Consider the following 10,687-nt stretch of genomic DNA (forward strand, 5'->3'; position numbering starts at 1 on the left):
CGCTCTATTTTGATGTCACAATGAAAAGCTTTCACTCTCGTTAATCTCGTTTTACTGCTTCTAACATCAGTACCTTAGCCAATCCAAACTTGTTTTACAAAACAATTGCATAAAAATTAGGGATGATTTTCTTTATGCACTATTTATTTATTTATTAAACAATTCATCAATTATCATTTGTAATGAACTAAGATTTTATGGCTAAATTGTCATCAATATTGAAATAAATGGTTTTAAAATGTAGGCGGGAAGCGAAATTTTACATGCGTAGTTCTTTAACAATATTTATTGACATTTTTTTAAATTGGGTTTTTGTCGTTTAAGCTGCCTTGAAAAGTGCGTAGATTGTCCTGCCCAAATACAATGTACAATTATGTTTGTATGCTTGTATATGTCGATACGATATATCCCGGTGAGCTGGAGATGTAAGAGACATCTTTTTTTCATGTTTTGATATTTTACATGAAAAAGATTTTATGATAACCCCATATATTTCAATCTCAGATAATGGAGCAGTATGATTTAAAAAAAAGTGCTATCTGATATATTTATTATCTATGAGTATAAACTCAGTAATGGACCCGTAAACATGGAGAATCGAAACATTATAAGTGGCAATAAAAGTGAGGCGATATCTTTCAAATAAGTCAAAAATCTAGTGATATGATTGTTTCAAAAGTATTAAGGACATAATTATAATAAATCTATAATAAAAGAAATATTAAGAAATAATTGACTAGATTTTTTTTCAGCTCAAAAAATAATCATTGGTGAGTGTATAAAAAATGAACTGTATATGCAAATATTCGAATTTTTTGTACATTACTTACATTCTAGAGAAATTCAAAATAATACATATATAAGAGAAAACAGATTATTAAAAAAAGCTTTTAAAATTCAACGGTAACGTCCTTCTTTAAATCTTGCAGAAAATTTTGCCATACCTATTCGTAATTTGTAGCAGTTTCTCTTTGTTTTTGCTTTTTGTCAAACGGGAATTAATGGCTAATACCGTAATATATATCTTATTTCAGCAATAACTTATTTTAAAAAAGAATAAAGTAATGCTAGACAAACAAAAACTTTTTCGTTATGATATATATGTAGAGAGTTAGTTTAGTCTTAATAATTTTATGAAATATTCTGGACAGTTGAAAAACTTAATTGAGCAATCATCTTACAACATATTTCATATACATATTGGTTAACTGAATGTGATAATTTACATAAAAGTGGTGGAATTTACCCCATAGTAAGACCCCTTCCCTCCCTTGGAAGTTATTCTTTTCTTTGAATAACTTTGGAATGTTACTTTAGAGTGAAGGTTATCCCTAAATATACATGTATTATATATTATCCTAGCAGCCAAAATTTACCCAAGAGTCTCTTGTTTGTGTGGTTTGACATATACTACATGCACCACTATCTGAAGCACTTCAACAGTGTATCCTACATTTTAATTATTTTAAACTAGGCATTACGTCTACACATACAAGTACATGACGATCCTTAAGGATGTTACCTACAATGATGTTTTAGCATTGGAGCTGTACCAAAATTTAACTGGCAGTGACATCATTGGGCTATATTGCCGCCACATAGCAATAGGGCTAAAATCCGGTTTTTAGTCATCATATAATAAGTATAATAAGTATTAATTTACACTTTTATATGACTAACACTTTATTTTTATCATTACATTGCAATTTAAACACAAGGATGTTACGTATTTTTTGGTTCAATTTGCCAGATGTCTCCCACAGCGTAAAAGAATATAAGGAGATCAGGCATGTTACTGATATTTGAAGTTTTGCAAAATTCAAAAGGTACGTAAGACTTTTAAAACTTTTTTTCTTAATTAACATATCGTTCGATATTTTTTTAAACCAAGGTATGCGTTAAATTCTTCACAATGCATCCAAACTACTTGATATAAAGAATTTAAAAAGTCATAAAATATTAAGCTATATTGAATTAAGAAAAAGGTCTTACATGTAAATGTTCTTCTAAACACATCATAGGGTATTTTTTTTGTTTTTTGTTAAATACCATCATTGCAGTCATATGCATGTCACGATATATGTTTGGTCCTTCTCACGAAGAAAAAAAAATTCTGTATTAATGTGTTTATATTATTGTGAGAAAATGGTATTCTTGACACAATTTAACATTTTTTACAATTTTACTTTTGCGCCACATGCTTCATAGATAATATTCTATATGGCACAAACATCATAAACCAAACACAAATACATGTATGTAAACAGCAAGTGTTATACATGTAGAAATGTTGTAAGTAATATTCGGAATGACTCTACATGTTTCATCTCCTTATGTTTTCCAAAAAACTCATACTTCAATCAAAAGCATTTATTTTTCAAACTCCCAGCAGAATCTATGAATTCTTCTAAATATTATTTCCAATGTATGACTTAAAACCCATCCAAGGATTGAACAATATTCTCTTTGTGAAATGTAGATGAGGCTTGTTATGTTCATGGCTATGCTATTTCTTATCCACTGTTTGTTCCAAGAAGGAGAATGCGACGATGCAGAGAAATCGAAAGGTTGTACTTGTGGTGGTTGGTGGAGACCATGCACTTGTGGTAGATCTTTGGTAAGTAACCATCTCAGCATTTATAATAATACATAAAAATTCAGAAGAAAAGAACTCCACCAAAATACACGTACGCGTTCCTTAATCAAGCTAGAACATCGTTTTAATCAGTTCCGTGATGAATATGTATTAGACATGCTGATTGAAAATAAATGTACCCACCAGTTATTAACAACAATCACAACTTGAAAATCATAACATTCGTTTAAATCATCAAAAGTAAACATGATTTGTGTATGTTATTTTTCATATTTCAGAAAATTGATGAGCGCGAAGAATCAGATATTGTGCAGGATTTTAAGCGGGTAATTAAGGAAGAGATAAATCTATAATTGAATTTAAAGTAGAATTGAATGTCGAATTTTAATCATTCATTTATTATTTATTCACTTTTACCATTTTTTTCTTCCTATAGATGGATGAAATGGCTGAAGATGCCTCAAGATGATTAAGGCACAATGCTGGTGTGAAAAATAAAGTTGTAAAACAAGATTGTAAAAATAAAATTGGACTTGTTTAGATTTAACGTATAAATATGTAACGAAAAAAATCGGACAGCAGTCTCCTTTGAGGGCATTTATATGAATTTGTTGAGAAAAGAAGGGAAAAGAAAAGAAGAAAATAAGTGGGCGAAACATGGGCTATAGGGAGATAACAAATAGTATTCAATTCCATTCAAGCAATACAAATCAGTACCATAACAAGAAAGGACCTCTAAAATATTAGAGGTGTGATCAGGTGAAATGTTAAATGTGTTCAGTCCCGAAATATTGTTTAACAATTACTTGATAAAAAGAGAATAAAATACAGAAATTAACATGACAAGATTTCTTCGTATGTTTCATTGTGTGCTCCTTGGAGACTACACATGTAAATTATAAACACACGGAATGTAAGTAAAACAACCCTATTTTGCTCACAGTCCAATACGCCAACAAAGGTATTGGCACGGTTTTTATTCAGGAATGACTCTAATTCTTGGCCAAATTATTCCAGTATGACCTAGTTTTAGTCAGAGTACGCTTTATAATTCGCAAAAACAACAAGGTTATACTTGAATTATTTGGACACGAATAAGAATCATTCGTTATAATTTAATTCTAAAATCATTGAACAACCGTGGGTGTAAAATTTCGTTGCCTTTATTAGTTCAAATTTGCTGCACAATAATACAACCGTGGTAAAGGAAAAAAATGGAAGCGAGGGGAGATAAAAACTGATATATAGGCCTAGCAGCCATGTTGTTTGTTAACATGCGGTAAGATCAGCTACTGTTTGGAGTTAAAGGTACATTTATTATATCTCGAAGTTTCCATAAATCCCCGGGGACTGAGAATGACAGGATTACATGGGTAAAGATGATTCAGCTGGATATCAAGGGGATGTAAAACCAGGTTATACAGAAATAAGAAATATTCCTTTTTTGATAAAAATCGATCAGAGGTTATAATACAAACAAAATTAAATTATTGAATAATATTCTTAATCTAAAACGGTCCAGTCTTGTATTCCACCATAACATTATATAATTTGAAAATTATAGTTATAAAAAGTTAAATCAATTAACACATAATTAACACATCAATATTTTAAGTGTAGGAAAATAAAATAAGAAACATGATAAAGATAATCATAATTCTATATTTGAAAAAAATGAAATTATTTGATTTCACAACAATCATGGGTGTATCCTTTAAGTTATAAAAATAAATGAAAACAAATGACAGAAGGGTTAAAATAGGACATCTGTTGAAATATTCCTGATATAAACAAAACAATAACTACAGATATAATATTTCCTGAAAAATGTATTTTCAACAGATCTGACAAACTGTGTGTTGTTTTTTTTTGTTGTTTTTTTTGTTACACATAAACTGTAGTCTGAATTACACATAACATTGAAAATTATATTCTGAAATTTTAAAATATATCAGTCATACGCCTTCAAAATAATAATATCCTTAAAAAGCATCTTGAGATTTTCCACCATTTTGTCTCTCTACTTGCCCTAGTAAATATGCTCTCCACCTGGGGTTTATGAACCTAATGCCCAGAAATAATTATTGTGTCCAGTCATATGCCTCGGGCAAACAGTGGTATTTTTTTTTTACTCAGTCTGAATTTAAAAATATCTTTATTTTTTAATATACATATATTTTTCCCTCTTTAAGCACAACAGTGTAACTTTTTATTCTTTTTTGCAGGCTTAGGGATGATGGATGAAACATAATGGAAATCTTTATTTATTCAAGTTTGATTACTTTTTATGTATCTCTACAGATAAATACATTTGATGTTTCTAATATTTAATTATTATGTTTTATGTTTTCACTAAAATAAAAATAATTCCATACATTTAAGATTAGTCACTTTTCTCAAAAACTAAATAATTAATGGATAATTTAAACTCACCCATTTGTGAAGATACCATTCTTTACAAATGAAAAAAGAGGATTAGATATTGATGAAAACTTCATTAAGATAGAGAAAACAAGGGAGGGGTGTTTCCTATAATATCAGCCACTCCCATGAATCTGAAACTATGACATCATTTTTTTTCTGAGTTTTGCACAAAGGTTTAAAGGTCATTCAGTGCTCTAAAAGATAACTACAAGAGGAAAAGGTCAAAATACTACATGTAAATCCCAAATAAGTACCTTGTATTTGGCCCTTTCCTGATGAATACATGTTAACAGACCCTGGACACAGAAAAATGAAATTGGTTGCTTAGGAAATACCCTAAAAGCCCTAATCGCATTTGACAAGAGCCATTGTCTTTTACACCAGTCATCTTTTTTGTTTTCATTCCTCTCATTTCCATACCCGTGTGTTCACGCATGTAACTCTCGAAAATCGGAGTTAGGAAAAGTATAGTCTCATATTATTATGAAAATAATGTGAGCTCTAATGAAAAGGATAAGTTTGTGGTTATATTTTATCCGATTCAACGTAACGGAATGTTAGTTTTAAGCAACTATTTCACCACACAGTAGTAAAAATGGACATTAATTACTATTTTCACTCTTAAACGCGTAATGTAATAAATTAAAAATAACCTCCATTCCTTCCCATTCTTCTTCGTCATTAGATGGAAATCTGGTCCGAATTCTGATTCCAAGAGAATCCTATAGCATTAGTAAGACACAAAGCACATGTTCATCCGTATATAATTTTGCTTTAAGACATATGCCTCACTTTTATGCCATTCGTCAGAATTATCTCTACTAAAATATTCCACAATGATGAATCCGTTAGATTTAATCTGAATAACGTCCCTTTCCTGAATTTTGCTCATGGTAAAATCCCATCTTTTTTGGATCAAGGTCGATGGCAACGCACGTACTGCCTGACCACTAGTTTAGTGGGTCGGTACTGAACATGTGATGCCACTATAGATGCGATACATAAATCTATAATCAATTATGTTAACAGCCTACGAATATGATTTTCATTGCTTATCCTCATGAACTCGACAATGTGGAGGTCTGTCCGATCGAAGATATCTAGCGTTTTAACCTCAAGATATTTTCTCCCTGTGACCTCAACGCTCCGCCAAGGGTCAATATACTTTAGCTGCCACACAAAAAATCGCAGCGGAAGCCTTTAGTGCGTCCGTTACTAAGATTCAGCGTGGTGCAATTGGGTCAGGTCACTCTTCATAAACTCAAACACTACCTTGGATGCTCAGAGTCACATGGGAAATGACAATACTTGTTTACAGACTTTTTGCGTTCTTATCAATGAAAATTTTAAATCAACGTAAACAAAGATGACATCCAAGTGATCGACAGTTCTACGGAATTACCACACATATTCTTTCTCTCTACAATGCCCCCTATTAAACCACATCCGGGAGGGAAAATTCAGGTCAGATAATGAAATAGTTCAATGACATACATAGTAGTGTGTACATTCCTAATGTCGTGCACTACAACACTTCAGAAAACATTCCTAACAAGAAAGAAACTTATGTAACCTAGATTTAATACATGGGAGTGTTTGTAAACAAAACACCTTCAACACCACGCACATTTACTCATACAAAGTCGAGCCATATTACACAATGTTACCAGGCTTTAGAGATGAAAAAGATAAGGTTAATCGATGCATTTTTAAAATAGCCATTCAGTACCGAGTGTCCACTCTTGTATCATAGAAGAAATGGAGTATAAAACTTAAGGCTAATGACCGTGTCAATTTTTCTATTTGTCTCTAAACTAAAAGCCACGTGGCCCTTATACAAAGACGTCACAATCAACAGTTGTGTGTTTGATATTTAGTAGCATCTGTCATTTTCCTCTGATTGTCCGGCCAGAGGAGACACAGGGTTCATGACCCCTTGACGCAGACTCCCACCCTACTCTATGTCCTCCGGAAAAAAAGACAGGTGTGCCCCACATACAGTAGCACATCCGCTATCATCTCCCTCATTCCCCATTTTCCCCCTTTTAATCAATTTTCTTTGACATTAATAGCGGAATCAGTTGAAAGTTTACAAGAAATGTTAAACACTCTGCATAGCTATACAAAATAAATGGAATTTAACTGTAAATGTACAAAAAAACGAAAATTGTAGTTTTTAGAAATGGAAAGTATGTAAGAGAGGAAGAAAAATGGACATATAATGGTAAAAATGTGGAAGTTGTAAATCAATTCAATTATTTAGGATTATTGTTTAACTATAATGGTAAATTCTTATCTACACAGAAGCACTGTGCAACACAAGGTAACAAAGCATTGTTTAGTATTTATAGTAAGATGAAAGATTTTAGTTTCAATGTTGAGACTCAGATCAATGTTTTTGATAGTTATGTTAAAAATGTATTATGCTATGGAGCTGAAATTTGGGGTTTTCATAATGGTCCAGATGTTGAAAGAGTACATATTAATTTTTGTAAAAGAATACTTGGTGTAAGAAAAAATACGTGTAATAGTGCTGTTTATTATGTGTTAGGTAGAATACCACTAGATATATAAAGAAAGCGCAGAATATTAAAATATTGGTTAAAATTAAGAAAAAGTAATAACTGTATTTTGAGTGCATGTTATCAAGATATGGTAGAGAATAAAGATCCCTGGGTTAAAATGTATGTATTACTAGTTGGTAAGTTTATAACATGTTATTGTACTATGTATGTAATTGATAAATACAATGTTGTACTTATGATGCTTATGGGATGTACGTCCCACGGAATAAAGAACTGAACTGAGTATAGGTCTAAATTTGAAGCCCTTCATCAGCATACGGTGACGTCTCCATATGAGTGAAAAATTCTCGAGAGGGGCGTTAAACAATATAAAATAAATCAATCAATGTTATTTTAAAATGAAGATAGAATGACTTGTCTCTGTGGCATTCACGTGTCAAGTAATGTCTAGGAGAGATCATTAATCAGTAAATTGTATTATTGTACTATGTATGTAATTGATAAATACAATGTTGTACTCATGATGCTTATGGGATGTACGTCCCACGGAATAAAGAACTGAACTGAGTATAGGTCTAAATTTGAAGCCCTTCATCAGCATACGGTGACGTCTCCATATGAGTGAAAAATTCTCGAGAGGGGCGTTAAACAATATAAAATCAATCAATCAATGTTATCTTAAAATGAAGATAGAATGACTTGTCTCTGTGGCATTCACGTGTCAAGTAATGACTAGTAGAGATCATTAATCAGTAAATTGTGGAAGCCAAACAACAGAACAATTGTCCCTATAATTAGAATAAATTAATAGATAACTATTAGACTGTAAGAAACTAAAAAGGGTACTTAAAAGTTTTATTTGATTTGTAAATTTAAATATTTATCGTTCTAACGACGACGTAGCTGCAGATCTGTAGCTCTCCGAAAAAATATACATGTATATTGATAGACCGGAGAGCTACAGTGCCACCCATTGAAAAAACTGTATATTTATTGCGCACAAAAATGTTCGCTCGATTTGTGATTAATTTTTCCAAATTCTTACCTCAATTGCAAAAAATGGAATATTTCAAAAAATTACTCTCTCCTCTATCAAAATCTTTCGTAGCTGACATCTGAACGAAGTATATTGGACCGAATTATCTTTGAAACCAAAATGGCAGTATAAATAAGCGAAATGTTCGATGATTGCAATATCAGGGCCAGTAGGACTATTAACAACAATTATGAGGAATGTTTTGTTGTGGAAAGAGTGCAAGAATATGTTAGAAACAAACGGTTAGTAATATTTTGAGATTACAGCTTTAAAAACTTGAAGAAATAAATCGAAAACCGAGCGCATTTTTTGTGTGCGATAAATATACAGTTTTTTCAATGGGTGGCTCTGTAGCTCTCCGGTCTATCAGTAATTTTTTCGGAGAGCTACAGATCTGCAGCTAATGACGACGAACCTAATGTGACGCTAAGATTTTAACTCTGGTGGAACTTTGGCGCTATATTATTTTATATTTGGCGCTAAAGAATTTTACTCTGGCAGAGCTAAAACATTAAACAGCCAATGGAGAATCCTGATACGAGCAACCCATTCGCAGTTTCATAACCGATACTCGCATCTTTCGACGGTTTACCGGGTACTCGTCTACAACTTTAACCGGCATGCTTTTTTAAAAAAAAATTATGCACTAGTTTAGTATTAGGGAATCCACAACGACGCATATTGCTTGAAGTAATGTTATCCATAGAGTTAGTTACTGACATTAACCACGAGGGTTGTCCGTAAAGTTCGTGGACAAAATTGATAATTACTGACAAACATTGACAAAATATTTGAAATTATTATTTTTATTAAATTCATGTTTCATTTTATAAATTTGCAAGTTTTCAACAAAAACAAAGCACAAATAGTTTTATTTTTATCAGATACAAAAAGGACACACACTCATACCCAGAGCACGAAAACGAAAATTCCTGACGTTACTGACGTCATAAGCTAAATACGAGCACTAGTAACTTTTCTCAACATAGTCAGTGTTTAACTCAATACATTTCTTACGTCGTTTTGACCAGTCATAAAAATATGCACAAAATGTTCAGGTTTCATTCTTAAAATAATATTTAACAATGCCTGTTTCATATCCTGCAATCATCCAACCACTGTCCATGTAAAGACGATTTCATTTACGGAAATACGGCATGATCACGTTACGAAATTCAAATTTTACAGCACTGCAATCTCGAAATAATGGTTTTCCTTCAAGCATGTCATCCTGTGAACTGTTCATTCCGTCCGAAAATATTATATGCCACTTAAATACATGTACTAGTGTACGACTTCTTTTACTATGTTTTCCCGATTTTTTACAGAATGTATTCGTCACTGTAGGTGTTTTTTCGATGTCAACGCAGAATTTTATCACTGTTCACTGCTCCACCTATTCCGAAAACGTCTCTTTTTTGAACGATTCCGATCCTGTCTTAAGGTAGGATTCTTCTCATATTTCTAATATTTAAAAATTGATGAAATTTTCACAGAATCAAGAAGACAACATCAGTAAGTGATAGTATCAGTGAAATTAAATTTGACCGTTTTATATTAGACGCAAGGTCAGGTCAAGGTCATTATCTTTTTCCTTGACATTAAGAATAAAAAATAACTGTTGCCAATCATGTGATATCTTCTTCTATTTCAAAAGTTTAATGATTGTTCTTTTTGCATAAAACATATTACTATATCGGGTCTATAGCATGATATTACCAAATTAACATGAATAATTTAACTTAACTGGATATTGGCTAATCCGAATTTTCTCTGTTTTTCTTAATTTTTTAGGATATATTAGTTATTTTCATATGCTTCCTATATTTAACTTTTTCTTATTTTCACATATAATAAAGTAGTCTTATAAATGTAGAAAATGATACAAAAACAAAAAGTTTTGATCGTTTACTAAGAGAGAAAAAAATACTTTTTATGGATTTTTGGCTCAAATCTGCACTTTGATAGGAAGCGTTTAAAAGCTAATAAAGTTCTAGTTTGTTTGAAAAATCATATTTATTTGATATATTTTGAAAGTTTAGTCCCTCATTATTATTCTAACTTACATTTGAAAATTTCCCCTAGTCTTCCATTGTGTAAGAATTA

At 31.6% G+C, this 10,687-nt stretch overlaps 1 long non-coding RNA gene across 1 annotated transcript; it reads left to right on the forward strand.

The window, feature by feature from the left end:
- The first annotated feature begins 2,446 nt into the window (after positions 1–2,446).
- On the forward strand, positions 2,447–3,136 carry LOC134257989 (uncharacterized). Its single transcript, XR_009990049.1, has 3 exons — positions 2,447–2,617; positions 2,875–2,922; positions 3,033–3,136. It is a non-coding gene; the product is annotated as an uncharacterized LOC134257989 (long non-coding RNA).
- Positions 3,137–10,687: the final 7,551 nt, after the last annotated feature.

The sequence above is a fragment of the Saccostrea cucullata genome, unplaced genomic scaffold (genome assembly GCF_032062105.1).
Source record: "Saccostrea cucullata isolate Sc308-1 unplaced genomic scaffold, CSIRO_AGI_Scuc_v1 ctg3754, whole genome shotgun sequence".
Taxonomy (NCBI): Eukaryota; Metazoa; Mollusca; class Bivalvia; order Ostreida; family Ostreidae; genus Saccostrea; species Saccostrea cuccullata.